Below are 15,762 nucleotides of genomic sequence, written 5' to 3'. Positions count from 1 at the left end.
TGACAAGGGTGTTGATTTAGTGACTGCTGCAGAAACAAGAATACAGATGGCTTCTGGTGCTATTCGGAGCTGGGCTCTGAGAATTAGAAACCTCTCCTACATCTATTATCTTGGGTGACACTTCAGATACTTCAGACATGAACATCAGATTTAGTTTCACAAGTATGGCGAAACGCCAATTTAATTAATTTACTTTGAGGGTGGCTGACTGTCATTAGGATGACAACTATAGAGACCGACACAGGAGCAATTAAGGAATTTCACAACATTGACCAAGCCAGCTGTCATGTGTAAGCTTCTGTGTATTCCCCCAAAATAAAGTTTTTGTCTTTATTTAAAAAAAGATAAGTATCTTCAAAATTCACTTATAATTAAAGTAGAATTTGTAGCACAACAGACATCAAGCTTAGATATGAAGTAAGCTTTGCATTGTTAAATGCAACAGAAGAAAACAGTGGTAGTTTGGCACTGAGTGTTAATTCTAGTGGCACACATGAGGTCTCCAGGTGTTGTATTGTAACAGCAGGGTAGTCCAACTCCCTAACAGGATTCTGCACCTGAGCTTGAGACTACAGTGCCAAATATTATGAAGCCGTTTGATTCTGAAATCTAGACCATGTATCCTGCAAGCAGGCAGTTAGATATAGGTGACAGATGTCTACCTACATCAGACCGAGGAAATGACTGAGTGCAACTGCAAAGTGCAACAAATCAGTTGCATCCTCTCTATGTGCTCGACATCTGTGCTAAAGACTGCTGCCAGTTGCACTTTTAGTCCTTTTGTTAAAGTATCAGACATATAGACTGGGGCAGAGAACCCCAAAAAGTGGAGTCTCCTGCTTTTGAATAGGGGGAATCCTTGGTTAGGAGGCTTGAAATAATTTCCCACGGTATTTATGTATCTGCATTAAGACAACTAGTAATGCATTACTAAAGAAAGTATGGAAATATGTTTGCCTGTGTCCAGACCTTTGAATCCATCCACTCCACTGAGTTGATTCATTTATCCAGCACTGTGCCATGTAACAGTGTTTTAAAAGTTCTAATGAATGTCCAATGGGCACTAAAGATAAGCCAACCAGTGCCACTTGGGTATCTAAAACTGTCACATTATAAGGACAATAGATTATCTTGTAAATGGTTAGAGGAAACAAACACCAATACTCTGAAATTAGATTGAAAGCAGCGTAAGACTGAAAGCTGGTAATGCAGTGTAACAAGTAAAAAATTCATGTGAAATTGCACATAATATTGTGTACCAGGTTGAAAGTGAATAATCTTTCCTGAGCTGTAAATCTAATTATCATCCAAAATCTCTCCAAATCAAGTTAAAATATAGTCGTAAAAGCCTGAAGTACTTTGAAGAGAACCAGCAGTGATGTCATTAGACCTAGTTTTAATTTCCAGTAAAAAGTATTATGAAGAAGACCCACTGTGATGTGCCTGCTCTCCCTCCGAATGTGACTTACCAGCAGCAGCCCAGTGTACATTTTACTTGCAGTTCATGGGCATTTGGCTAAACACAGCTCAGAGGCATAATGTAATCAGGGAAGCCATATTCTCGTTGCATAGAATACCAAATATTTGGAGAAATGGGATTCAGTGCATTCTCGTCAAACCCAAGGAATGAAATATGAAAAATTTTATAGCTGTGGTATTTGCTAGAATAATGTGCTCGCCAGGTGAATAATCACACAAGGTGGAAATGACAAACCAATGTGCTATGCCATAAATAAGATGGAAAGAGGACAGAAGAATTATTATTATCCCTTTAGGAGGCTGTTCTGCTGTTTCGAGTCTAAAATATAAGGCTAGTGCTTATACATATAAATTCAAACTAAGGCTGTTTGGCACTGTGCCCTTACACTCAAAAGGTTTTTAGATGAGATAAAACCATGATGACATATTCCCAAACACTCAAGCAACTGCTTTCTAAATATGATTACCTAAATACAGCCACTTTACATTGTACAACTGTCAATAGATAGATGATAAAGGATTCTTCTGCTGAAGTAAGCTGTAAAAATACCATGCAAATTCTAGTGAAATTCTTCAATTTATAGAATAAAACTAAACTTATCTTAAATTTGTTTCAGCAACCTATACTACTGCTAATAGCAAGATTGAATGTATGTTTTAGTTGAAACTTGGGCATCTAGGTCATGGTGAATGCAACTTCTGGAAACAAACTTATTTTTTTGGGGATGACATTTCACATCTCACCTACCAAGGTCTAGCGTTAAAACCCGCCTTAATTGTGAATTGACGATCTGTTAAAAAATATCACGTTTTTTCAATTTATAATAGTCAAAATATATTGATCTGGACCAGAGTTGAAGGCCGGTCAACAAAAGTGAATGCACTGCTATACATAGATGATTCTTTAATATATATTGCCACAGTAACTTTCATAGATATATCTGAATTCCATACCTAAAGTGAAAGTTCTATATGTTGCAATCATAGTTTTTTTTTTTATCAAGTTTTTCATGTTTGTTTATCAATCTGCTCAGTAATTTAAAATTCAAGTTTCAGTCATCAGAGGCGAGCAGATAAGAGCAGATTTAAAAAGATAGTGATCTAATTTCTGACTGTTATTCACAGATATCCTCTGACAGTTACATTTGAAGAGGCCATGACCTTCAGAGTCAATGCTTTTTAATGGATAGAAAACAGTTAGCCCGGAAAGTGAACCACATCCAAGGGTTCGATAATGCACCTCGACTTCCCTGTTGCTTTGTCAAAACAACAGATTGATAGAAACCTATATCAGTTCAAGTCTTAGAAATGCCATAAAGGGGCAGCTTGAAAGAGGATGGATTATGTCCTCTTTGAAACTTGTGATTCCACACCACTAACCTGAGTGTTAAACTGGTGGATGATTTCTGATATCTCCTTCCAAAATAAAAAAGGGCAGCTCTGTCACACTAAAGAGGTCAAAGAAATCAAGTGAATCCAATGGAGAGGTAATGCTTTTGGTCGGGTCCATTTTCTAAACTAGATAAAGTGTATCTTTGGTGGAGTCAAAAGAAAAGCCTTGTTTTTTATTTTCCAAAGGTTCCATTCAGCTATGTCTGCCTTATCTTCTATCCACAGCCAACTGTATGGACCAACACTGCCTTGATAGGACAAGTGTAAGATAAACTTGACAGATCAACTTTTTCGATAGTCACCGAGCCCATAAACAACTCTGGCCTCTAATCTGATAATCCACCAATGAAAGATTAGACGTGGGGGAGTATTATTGTGTTGTCACTCTTGCTTACGGGGTCACATGGTGCTTAACAGCCAGGGTTAGACAACCCCACGGCAAATCCTAACAAGATGTCACATCTCAGCAGGTGAGGTGCAGTGATAAGACAGACTGGGGAATATTAAATGGAGAAATTACAATTATCACATGCACTAATAAGAAATCAACAAAAATTACAGGAGGGTGGCAGAATAACTTTGTGATTAAAGTTACAGTCTGTATATGAAAGGTCAAAGATTTAATGCCAGAAACAGTCAACATGTGTCAATCAAACAAGTATTTTCAAGCAACACACTGGAACTATTCAATACTTAAATATTCTTGTTCAGTATCACATTGGCTTTGTAAAACAAATCATAGCCTTGCTGGCAGTGAATTCCAAATCTTAATTATAGAAAATATTGAACATCAAAACATATAAATTATTCTCAAAATTACATTACGGTAGTCCACACCGTCTTTCTTTGTACTTTTCAGTTTGCAACCTTGCTTCTTTGTACATTTCTAAACCTGACATTAACTATCCAAACAGCTCCTGCATATGCTCACTGCTATCTCATGAGGAGAGTCGCTGAGTTGGAGTAATTCAAACATACTTCAAACTGCAATTTATTTTCCCTGAGTTGTAATTATGGTCTATTAAAATGCAAATGATGTCAATGGCAGTGCAGCGCTAATCACTCAATGTCTGTTTATGGGCAGTACAGCCACATTAGAGAAACTTGCACAGTGGAAACAGAGATGAACAAATCTTCTATCTATGAGAGATCCGATAATTCAAGTCCCAATGAACGAAATTGACTTTACCGACTAATGTAAAGATACTCTAAACTAAACAATATTCAATATTTACACTAAGTTACATGTACTTTCTGATCTTACGGATATGCAGGACTGAAGTCTGCAGCAATCTCTTGACAATAGCTGACATGTCCTTCTGTGGACTAACATTTTATAGATGCACCTAAACACAGCATGATGCTATGGGAGCTGCCCACAAAATTAAATGTACTTACATTTTGACAGTTTCAGACTACATTCTTCATTGTACTTATAGAGACAGGAAACTTGTGTATTTGATTTTATTGACGCTTATTGGTATGCCAAAGTACCACAGTGAGTAAAGATAAACTGTAAGATACAGTAGATTAAGCACATGTATTGAACAAATATTGCCATAGTAATCCACATGTACATGCATCTTTAGTTCTCTGTATTTTCTTTAATTCTATAAAGTAATACAAATTTCCTGAATATAAGAATATTGAATTATTTGTTATATTATACTCTGATAGGTGGACGTTTAATGTTTTTCTGTCTCAGGTCTCATTCAGTGTCATCAAATTGTAACAGTGGCACTGGCTTAAAAGTTAAAAACTATGCCAGTATCATTGATACATTGGTTACAGTGTAATGTCAGGAATAATAATAGAATTTGCAGAGATGATCCTCAAAATTCAAAGTGCCAGCTGTTACAAATCTGTAAGATTTTTTTTGCAAATAACCTGAAAACTTTAAGTACTGTGAATTTCCAAGATGTGGCTAATTGTCTTGTTACTGTCAGTGCATCTGTTATATTTTTCTGTCTGTCAGTCCATTGGTTTAATCTTTGAATATTTGTTGTTATGGAATAAAGTTTTCTCCAGCACATCTCAATGAGGTTTAGGTTTGAACTTTGTGGTGGCCAATCCATGTGTGTAAATTTCCCATACTCCCTACAACAACTCAGTTAAAATTTCACCTCAATGAATCCTGGCATCTTGGAATCTGGTTATCCAACCAGGAAAGAAAATGTTGCTGAACTTGGACCTGACCAACTCAATTAACTCCAGATAACGTTTGTACTGTTGGCACTGGGCATGGTGCTGCAGCACTTCATCTGCCACTTTTCTTACCCTAATACACCCGTCATTCTGGTGAATCTAGACTTATCAGAGGACATGACCTTTTCCATTGCTCCAGTGTGCCGTCTTTATGTTACCTCGCAAATTGAAGCCTTTTATTGTAACTCCAAATACCTGGAGTTCTCTTTGCATTGTGAATGCTTTTTTGATTTCAGCAAACCTTTCAGGGCTCTCTGATGAAAATGTTTCAGGATTTTATTCCAACAACATTTCTTCCTCAGACTATTCTTAGTTTTACTCCTGTGTTTCACAGTTATTAATCCAACTTTAGAAGCCTCAGGAATATTCTTAGTTGTTTAGTTTGCTTGATACAGACCAATAAGTTGACCCTGCTGAAACATTGTAATATATTTTCCATGACCAAAGGATGTCTCTTCATTGTGGTTGTTTAAGGAACAAGAAACTACTCACTGCATCAGTTAAGGTTGAATAATTTATTGCCAGCTCAAACAAATTAATCACTGCAGCATTTATCCAGGGGGAAGCTCCTACCTATTTGCTTAATTAAATCCAGGTGGTAAATTTTTTTTTTTTTTGACCAGGCCAGTGTACGGTGTTCTTAAAGAATATACACGAAAATAATTTGTGCTAGTCAGAGATAGAAAAATAAAGCCTTTGAAAAATGATGATCCTCTCCTGTGCGCTATAATGGTTTAATCCATTGTATGTAGTCCTCATAGCCCTGAGCCTTAGCCATGGCCCACACACAGGTCTCAGTAAGAGTGTCTCTCTTGGTTTATGAGAGATGGCTGAGCACCAATAATGGAAAAATAAAAATAAACAAGCCTTAAGCTGAAAATATTATTCTTATAAAGAATTTATCCAAGTAACTAATTTGTGATTCCTGTTTTATAATACTAAATTAATACATTATAGGTTTAATACATATACATATATTTAGACTGATATGACAGATGAAAACAAATAAAATAAACTAACTTTTAGGAGGATGGAGGTAGGCCCAAAAAGAGTATCTGAGACAGAAGCTGGCTGGAGGTGCTGTGGTGATTTTGTACATTTGAGCATCTAAACTTGTTCGAGTAGCCTTATGGAACTGTAATTGGAACATTATGAGCTGTTCATCCCTCACAAATATATTTCTATTCAGTTTGCTTTCTTCCATATCATTCTGGTTCAAGGTGCTTAGCTAATGCCTGTATGGTCACAGGTAGTATAAGTTCATGCATGTTAAACTTCACGTCATTTCTAGTTGTGATTCACTTCAGTGAAAAATTCACTAGAGCTGCAATTGTGGGAATGAATGTAATGAGCATGAGTAACATCTGCACAGTAAGCAAGCAACCAACTGCAAGTCCTCGTTACTGATGTTCAAATTATCAGCACCCTCAACATCCATGAGTGGGTGATGTTTGTGCATGTTTTGTGTTTCCATCGCTTTTTCTTTGCATTAGATTGAGTTACATGAGGATTAAAGCTTATCTATAGCACTGTTCACCATGTGCAGTGACAAGAACCTTATGTCTCCCTTATCAGAAGGTTATGCTGCTGCCAAGACATGATGTTATTAATAACAAGAAACCTCTGTGTTCGCTGCAGAATCTTGGCTAAACTTATACAAAATAAATAACTAAAAAAATTGAAGATGTTGGATTTATGTTTAGATTTTAACTCAGAAAGAGACATTCATTTAACAGTTGACACATAATACTGCAGGATCATGTTTTGACACAGTTACATCCAGGAAATAAGACAATCATCCTCTACGTTTAATAAATTGACAACAGGCTGGTAAAAAACATTAAAGTGCTTTTGTAATCACTGGTTACAGGATTTGTGAGAATACAAATAACACTATCATCTAATCAATACTATCATGCCTCCTTTGCCAGCTCATATTCAGAGCCCAAGCTGGGTTTATAATGAACGACTGACCGGACACACTCTGTAGTATTCCTTTGGATCATAAGGGACCGTGTCCCCTGAAGCCATGTCTCCAGTCTGTTGATAAATTCATCTTTCTGACTGTCCCTGTGGGAGCTGGCCAGAGAGAGAGGGGCATTGACTTTTCATTAAGGTGATCACTGCATTGGAAATTGAATTTATTTTGGACTTAAGAACATAACAGAGCTGTTTGTAAGTGAGCCTGAAGGCCACAAAAGAATGCCAATATATAGAAAGCTGATGGAATGTTTAGGTTGATTAATAATGCTCCCTGTTCCCTCCAGTGAAATACACACAGGTGTCAAGAAGTAACATGCAAAGTTGAGGACTCCGCTGATATCACTGGCTAACTCTAATGGCGTGAGTACTGTAGTTGTTTTTTTACAGGGTATTTGATGCTGTTAGCCTAGTTTGAAATGATGACTATAGCCTTGGGCACAAAACTTCATAAAAAGAAGACGAGCGTGCATATATTAAGACTTGTTGACACCCATGTAGACATTGCTGTATAATAGCATTAGTGTATATATGGCTTATTGCTCTTGCCAAGTGCTAGAAGCAGACATATCAAGCAGTACTAATAAAAATATTAAAGATGTGTAATTTATTTTTTGTGACATCCGGATAGATTCTTATTTGAATCATGAAAATCATCATCTCTATGTTTTTAATTGCAATATGTCATCCTTCAAGAACAAGCTTTGTATATTAACTTGTTCGATTACTTGCATATTAACTGTATAATTTTGGTCTCTCACTGTTTCAGTGCAGTGAATTCAGTTTTTTTTTTTTTTTTTTTTATATAGTCACTTAAATTCATGAGGGTTCAGCAAATATCAAGGGTCACTCTCGAGCATGGTACCTTCAACCTAAGTTTTCCACTTGCTGTAAATTTCATCAAGGTGAGCTTAAGTGTTTACCCCATTAATTTATTTCTGCTAAAGCCAGAGCGCTGACCCATAAAATGAGCTAAGATAATACTGACCTTAACATGGTCTTCTGCACATGGAGGTAATTGCTAAGGCTCCGGATCAATCAATATTGACTTGCCTCCCCCCCTTTTTTTCCCCACCCACTATTGCTTGAGCTGAATGTGGAAAATTGGCTTGAGACAGATGGAGAACATATCCCTGATAGTTTAACCTTTATCTAGCCAACATGTTCACTTATCTGTACAATTATAGATTTTGCCAGTTAAGCTGTTTCACACAAAATCTGTCGAGTATTAAAAGACAAGAGGGTACGGCAAGGCTAATTGTACATTGTGTGTGTCAGTGGAATTTTCTGGCAGCATTTATATTACTATATGTCAAAGCGGAACCACACAGTCATACATACTGTGCCCCCTGGCATATATCACACTCAAAATGAAAAAATTGATATTAAGCAATAATATTTTTGCAACAAATCACTTAAAAAATACGTACATAGACTTGCTTGCCTACACACACACGCCAACATAACAATCTCTGTGTACTCTCAGGCATTTGATTTCTTTTTAATTTTTCAAGGTAGAGGCACCGACTTAGCAGGCATTCCCATCTTGACTTGATAAATCTCACAATCTTCTTTTCCTTGCCTCACTGAAGTAATTTATTTTCTATCTCTCCAAGCTATATTTTCCAGTTAATATTTCATTTTTTTATACAACCTGACAACGAATGCCACAAGGGATGATAAGAATTCTGAAACCTTTGCACTCTCACACTAAACACTATCTACCTTTAGACATTTTTTTGAAGAAATAAGACTTTTAAAATGGAGGAGTTCATTTGGAAACATAAGTGATTACTGATCGATTTTACCTACATACGTGTGATTTATAGTTGGCATCTAAACTCTGGGTTACAACCTGCATCTTAATAAAACAACTATACAACACACATGCACAATGAGTTTCCCCTCAGGTGAAGATCACAAACACTAGCTGTCTAGAGATGGTATTTATGGAGTTTTCAAACAAACAAATCCTGATTGTGATCACTCCTTTTTTCATACCCAGCAGCTAAACATTCATCATTTATATGTGACAAATTGACTCAGTTTAATTCAGGATTATGAGGAGCAAATTCAAAGTAAATGTTTTCATGATACAAAAACTATGATCTCATTGATTCACAAAGCCTGCTTGTATTTTTCTCCAGTAGAACCAAATTAAGTTTCTTGAGTGACAGGAAGCAGTATCCTTCTGGCTATTCAACTCACCCTTAATTTGAATTTGATAAGATTTCTTTTAGAGACATTGTTAAGCTATTGCATATTTCGGAGGCAAGACAAGTCTACCGCTGGCTTTACTTTGATGAGGTGTTAATATCTAATATCAAAAGCAGATAAAACTCTTATTAGCCCCAGTGGTCTTGCTAGAGTGGGAACTTATTATATAGAGGAGATGAGATGAAAGCAGATGAAGTAATAAGACTGCCAGGGGCTTTGTTACATGTCCTTAAGCTTTCTGATGGGGTCAACTTAATTTTGTGACTTAAATGCTGAGGGTTTGTGAATGTAGACAAGCCGACATTGTTTGAGAGATCTAATTCAGTCTCTCATATTTCACAGACTGCAACATCTGGGGGATTACAGTGTCTCAAGCCAGAGGCAGTTTGATAATCGGTTGTCATTTTTAGAGTTGTATGGTCCTTCCAGCTTTGGCGATTTCTAAAGGTCTTTGGTTCAATCAAATGTTTGTGAGATTAGTAGGCTGCACTCCTTTCAAGAACTATTTCAATGTTGGTTTGGTTCTAATATTTGTCTGTAGGCTTGTGTGGTAAAACGCTGATAATTTTGGACTCTGTCACTTCTGTCACAATTTCAAGTAATTGTAGCTATGCTTTATTGCCCATTAACACTCAACAAGGAATATTACTCATTTGAAACCTGAAACTAGTTTTTCTGAGATGGTAACACGCTCCGTGTGTATTTCCTCGACGCAGGTAGAACTTAGATTCTATTTAAGATGTGTTTTTCACACTCCATTAGTAGTAAATGGTTATTTTGTTAGTAGTTTCACATTCTTCAATGTAAGTGCAGCCTTACATACAGGTCACTTCCACATATACAGGAAGGAATTGCCATCTCAACCTCCTGAGAAAGCACAAACTAAGCACACTGTTTGTATGCCAGCAATCAATGATTTGGAGCAAGAGGAATGAGGTTTTGACTCAGTGACTGAGAGACGACATCAATACAAAACGTTCAACCTAAACAAGTCGGAAAACACCTTCAGTTCTTGCACTGTGTCCCATTGATTTCTATTCAGCTCAACACAGATTCTGCAGCATTTAGGCATTTAATTCCCTTTCAAGGAAAGTCATTACACAGTGGAGCATTTAATTAAGCAATCACAGTAGTGCAATCCGAATGATTCAGTGTCTAAATATGGGCCAAGTTGGCATCTGTGGACCTTTCCAGTTCCTAAAAAAGCTGATTCCAAAATGTAAGATTTACAGAAAAATCAAATGCTTGACAATGACATACTCACAAGCTATTAGAATGTATGGCATTTCAACACATGTAAAGCACAAACGAGCAAAAAAAAACAGTCATTATGATCTATCTCTTAATTCAGTGTGTGAAAATGATCAAATTTCTTTCTTTTTAAAATCAAAGAAGCGTTCTCCCCTCTCCATGCCTCTGTGAACAGGGAGACAGTTTATGACGTCTGGATGTGCCCTGTGTGAACCTGGATTGCCTTGTCCTGAATGAGATCAGCTTCAGTGACATTAAAATTCAGAAAAATGTTCATAGTTGGTCTGTCAGCATGTCTTGTGGTTTTTATCGTGAACTTTGGATAATAGCAAATACAAAGCCTTAAGGTGTTGATTGCCTTGCCACACTGTATCGGGACTGTTTACGAAGAAAGAATCATCACAAACCATAAAACAGTGTTTTTGTACTACATAACTCATAAATTGAAAAACCTGTTCCAAAACTGGTTGCTTTTGACAGATAATAGACAAATAAACATTGTTTGTGGTTGAAAGTAGGTGACAAAACAATCTCTATGCATTCATAGTTCTAGAGTCAATTCCAAATGCTTAGAAATGTTTTTGGTCAATGGAAAGTAAATTTTATGGCAGGTTTGCTTTTGATGTAGCAGAATTTCTAACAGATGTTGCTGCGTTACTCTCCACCCTCTGTCTGTAGTCAGCAGATGTTATAAAGACTGGCAGCCACACGTATGGTTTGTTTGCACAGTATGTTGGTCAGTCAAAACAATTTATTCTTGATTTGAGGGGGGTTTAAAGCACTTCTTCACAATTTCATAAGAGGAAAAGTGTTTCTATCTTTTTCTTATGAATAATCACTATTAAGTTAAGGTAGATTGTTGAGTTGGTTGATTGAGAGTTAGAATATTGCCAGCTTTCTCATGTCTGTGTTAAAATGTAGCCACAATTGGTTAACTTGCTTACTATGAAAGCAGGAAACATGAAGAAACAGCTAAAATAGCTCAGTCCAGAGATAACAAAATCAGCACTGGCACATTCATTGCTTATAAATTATCACCTTGTATCCAGCTGGGACTGTTTGCCACCATCTGAGACACCATAGTCCCTTTGCCAAGAGGTAGCAAATTGTCGGTTTTAAAATTCCACCTTCATTAACACAAACAAGACCGTGTGATCTCACATAAATATGCTAAATGACCACAACCTACCGACATCATATTATATGGAGAAAACACGTGTTAAAATCATGTGGTGAAACAATGGAAAACAATAACTTCTCCTCCAGTATCTTGGTTACTGATGAACTCCATTAAATTATAAGATGGCATAAATTCTTTCACAAGATTGCATCATTTTTTGTTTATGATGAGTGAGTTTGGGATTTCTAAACCATGATGCTTGTATAAATCTGACCAGATGCAGAATGCTGCAGAAGTTGGGTAACATAAAGACCAACACCGACCATCCTTATCATAACATCGTGGTGAAACAATGAAGTGTGATCAGTTTAAGGCTTCTTCAAAGATACTGGAGGCCCTTCCTGCCAGCAGCAATAACTGTTTATAATGAAAGCTTGTAAAAACAGAAATAAGTGAAACAATATAATTTCCCTTTGGGAAAAAAAAAGTACTTTTTTAATTTCCATTTTCTATATTATTTTGGTGCCACGACCATCTAACTGCAGACGGAAATTAAAGTAGCTCTAAAAACACTTATTAATAAAAACCTGCTGTTTGAATCTATGTATTCTTATCTCAATGCCACTTGAATTCTTGTGTCAACCACAGCAAAAATGAGAACTGACTTTCCATAGGCACAGTTTGAAAAGCAGCAGGCAGCCAACTGCAACACATTACCAGCCACCATCGCTTCACTTTGTTTGAAATAAATCAGTGATTTCATATATGTCTGATCAAGTTGTTATGTTTACTCTGCTTTAACTGTTGATGTAGCAACTAGAGATCTTGTTTGTAAGTAAGCTAACAACAGATGTACCTTGTCTGTGGAATATTTGTGAATCATATTTATAAGTATTGTATTTCCTTGAATTAAAAACCAGGATTCAATTAAAAGCTGGGCCTCTTATACTCGCTGGTGGAAGAGCCCCCACAAATAAATACAGGCCATCCTCCAATACTGGCAGGCAAGAGGAAGAGGAGTTGCTACATATGGTCATGTGTGCGCACGGTTTGATTAATTCATTCTGAACCATTTTGGATCAGTTTGGTAAGCTGTTGCATATTATATGCTTTGCATATTTCACAATAAGAGCCTAACAAAGAGCAGAAGGGTTTCAAAACCAAAAAACTCGGTAGGGATTTTACTTTGACACAGAAAAGGATGTGTTAAACATGTAGTAATATCTTTTCAAGCTAGTTGCTAGCCTGTTTGCTGCTTTTGTTTATCCAGCTTTCTGGCAGGCAGTGTGCTCGGTCTAGTATTCCATCACGAAAGTAAAACTTTTTGACTAACTCACAAGTGGTTATTTGCATCATTCAAGCTTTTATTGGACATGTTATAACCCTTTGTAGAAAAATATGACAAGACATACTAAAAACAAAAGGACAATAGATATCCTAAGTTAAGTAAAAAAAATATATATATATATTTTTTAAAAAACGTCCTTGGACTCTATTTAAAGAAATATAGAATCAAATTTTGTTGAATATGTACAGAGCCAGGCTATCTGTTTCCTCTGGCTTCTAAACTTCATATATACACCTTTAAATTCAACCAGTTAGGTTATTAGGTATTTTTCATGCTGTTCAGTTTGAAGTTATTGCTCAAATTTATGCATAAATGTACTGAAAGCTTTTGCAACTTTAGTTTCTATTCCAAACAGAAACCTCATTTTCTAATGATGTCTGGAGAATTTGCATTTCAAAGACAATGTTTTGTTTTTTTTCCCTCCCAAACTTGAACTCTGACATTCTAAACTCAGACTACACATGTTAATCAAAGTCAAAGCTTAATCCAGGACTGATAAAATGCTCTATTTAACAAGCTCGTCTTTAGCAGGGGGCTCGATCAGGTGAAATGAAGAGGAACTGATTGCTTGTGGTGATTGTGCTGATTACATTTTAAATTTAAAACTTTCACCCTCGTACTTGGTTCTGAACAGTTTTGCACACCATGACATAGCAAGCTTAGAAAATATGATTGTCCTTAATTTAAGACTTGCATGAACACCACCTTTTTTCTTCTAATGACAGTGAAGTTAAAGAACTGTGCATTTGTACTGGAAAAGTTTAGCTTGACCATCTCCTTAGCCATACTATTGGTAAACTGTCTGAAATAAAACGGAAAAACACAGATCCAAAAGCTGAAAGTGAGTCAAACATCTTGCCTGAGAAAATCAATTTTTACATTATACTGTTTATGTAATGCAGCATCTGCATTAATAATAAACATGTTTTTGATAGTTTAAAAAAAAAAACAATGTTTTGCAGAAGAGAGTTCAACTTTCCTGACCCTCTCTTATTCCGATGCCATCTACAATGACTGGGATCCATGTTACAATTTACCCCCCAGTCAAAGTATTATGGATGCTTGTGCTACAACTGTCATAAAAATGACATACAACAATTTATAATGGAATGCATTTACATAAAATATGGCATAATGGCAGGGAAAGTAATTTGTGGCTGTGTCCATCCTGTGGTGAGGATGGCAGATAAGTCAATGTGTATATAATCAGTTACAAACTGAATTAAAAAAGGAAATATTAAAACGTGTGAGAACTCAAATCCTTACTGTTTACTCATAATATTCATTGTATTTGATGCAGATCTTGTGTGCATTAAGTAAAATCACTGTGTATAAGCATGAGAAATATGCTAACGCAAGATCACAAGAGGGCTGCGACTAATCTGAGCTATCAAACCAATTTGAAACCTTTTTTAGGAGAAGATACGGAAGACTCACGGAACATTTTGCAAAAACCCATCAGGCTCTCTGAACTTTTGCATCCTGGTGACTTTAATATCATGGCGAAGGTATCAATTTTACTCTGGAAAATCACTCTTGATTTCTTTTTTCTTTTTACATAATATGCTTCTTTTGCATTCCATTATGGAGAAACTCTTGTTGGTTTGATACCATATATATCACAGCTGGCATCAAACTGTGTGATACAGATTTGAAAAGTTAACTTGGAGCAGGAATTGTCTTAAACAATCGGTAGCTCAAGCATTAGCCAAGGCAAACCTCGCTACTACCTGAATGCTTACATCTCATGAAGAGCTGCTAAGAGCATTCCTTGTCATGCTTTGATAAAAAAAGCACAGGCTTTTTAAATCAAAAGACACTACAAATTCACATACTTCACAATTCTATATATTTTTTCTACATCGAACCTCTGTTCTATCTGTTGTGTAATTTAAGCCATCTCTTCACTGCCTGTACTCGGCTAGTTTTGTGAGTAAAGATCTGGGAAAACTTCCAAAGCTCCTGCTGTTAAGTTAAATAAAATGATCTTTGTTTCAGCATGAACAACTTTCTTATGTCAGGTTGTTGTACATGAGCTGCTGAGGTCACAGCACGGGAATGAAGCTTTTCAGTAGTGAAATGTCTTAGTTGATTTAAACTCCTTTTATTTTTCTCTTGATTCAAACTATCAACAACTTAAAGTAACTATAGTCACCTGGATATCTGAAATGAGAAGGCAACATATGTTGTCTTACTGCTGGCTAAAAATAGATGCAACATCATTATGTTTGAGGTAAATACAACATGTGTACAATACTGTATCTAAAGTATAAAGCAAGTTAGCAAAATGTTTCAGGGTAAAATTCCTAAATTGAGACAGAATATGGGGCTCAATACCATAAAAGTCTCTACAGGATGATGATTGGAAAAAGAGTTAAAACTATATAAGGTTTTATAAGGGTGATGTATTTGTTACTTTTGCAGCTGTACTCTTCATATTGCTGAAGTTTTCTTTCACAGGAATACCATATGGTGTATCAGTGGCTGTGAATTGATTTCAGGTTATCTGTTTGCAGATGTGAGGACATATTCATAGAATGAGCCAAACAGACTGCAACTCTCACAGTTACGATCAATCATTTTACAATAAAAATGTGGCATGATTGTTGAATTTAATAATACAATAAACCCTTAAACTGAATAAAAGAATATATATATATATATATATATATATATATATATCATAAAGTCCTCTAAGTCAATTTATGAAGGTGTAAAAAGTGTATAAATGAAAGAAAGAAAAGTGAAGTCATCCAAGCTTGAAAATATT

At 36.1% G+C, this 15,762-nt stretch overlaps 1 protein-coding gene across 36 annotated transcripts in view; it reads right to left on the bottom strand.

The window, feature by feature from the left end:
- LOC140281575 (receptor-type tyrosine-protein phosphatase delta-like) overlaps nt 1–15,762 on the bottom strand; it is a 339,321-nt gene that overhangs the window by 155,235 nt on the left and 168,324 nt on the right. The window lies entirely within an intron of this gene.

Source organism: Leuresthes tenuis, unplaced genomic scaffold, assembly GCF_036924035.1.
Source record: "Leuresthes tenuis unplaced genomic scaffold, fLeuTen1.0.hap1 SCAF_22, whole genome shotgun sequence".
Lineage (NCBI taxonomy): Eukaryota > Metazoa > Chordata > Actinopteri > Atheriniformes > Atherinopsidae > Leuresthes > Leuresthes tenuis.
Note: the sequence above shows the minus strand (reverse complement) of the source record. Positions and strands in the feature narration are given on the sequence as shown.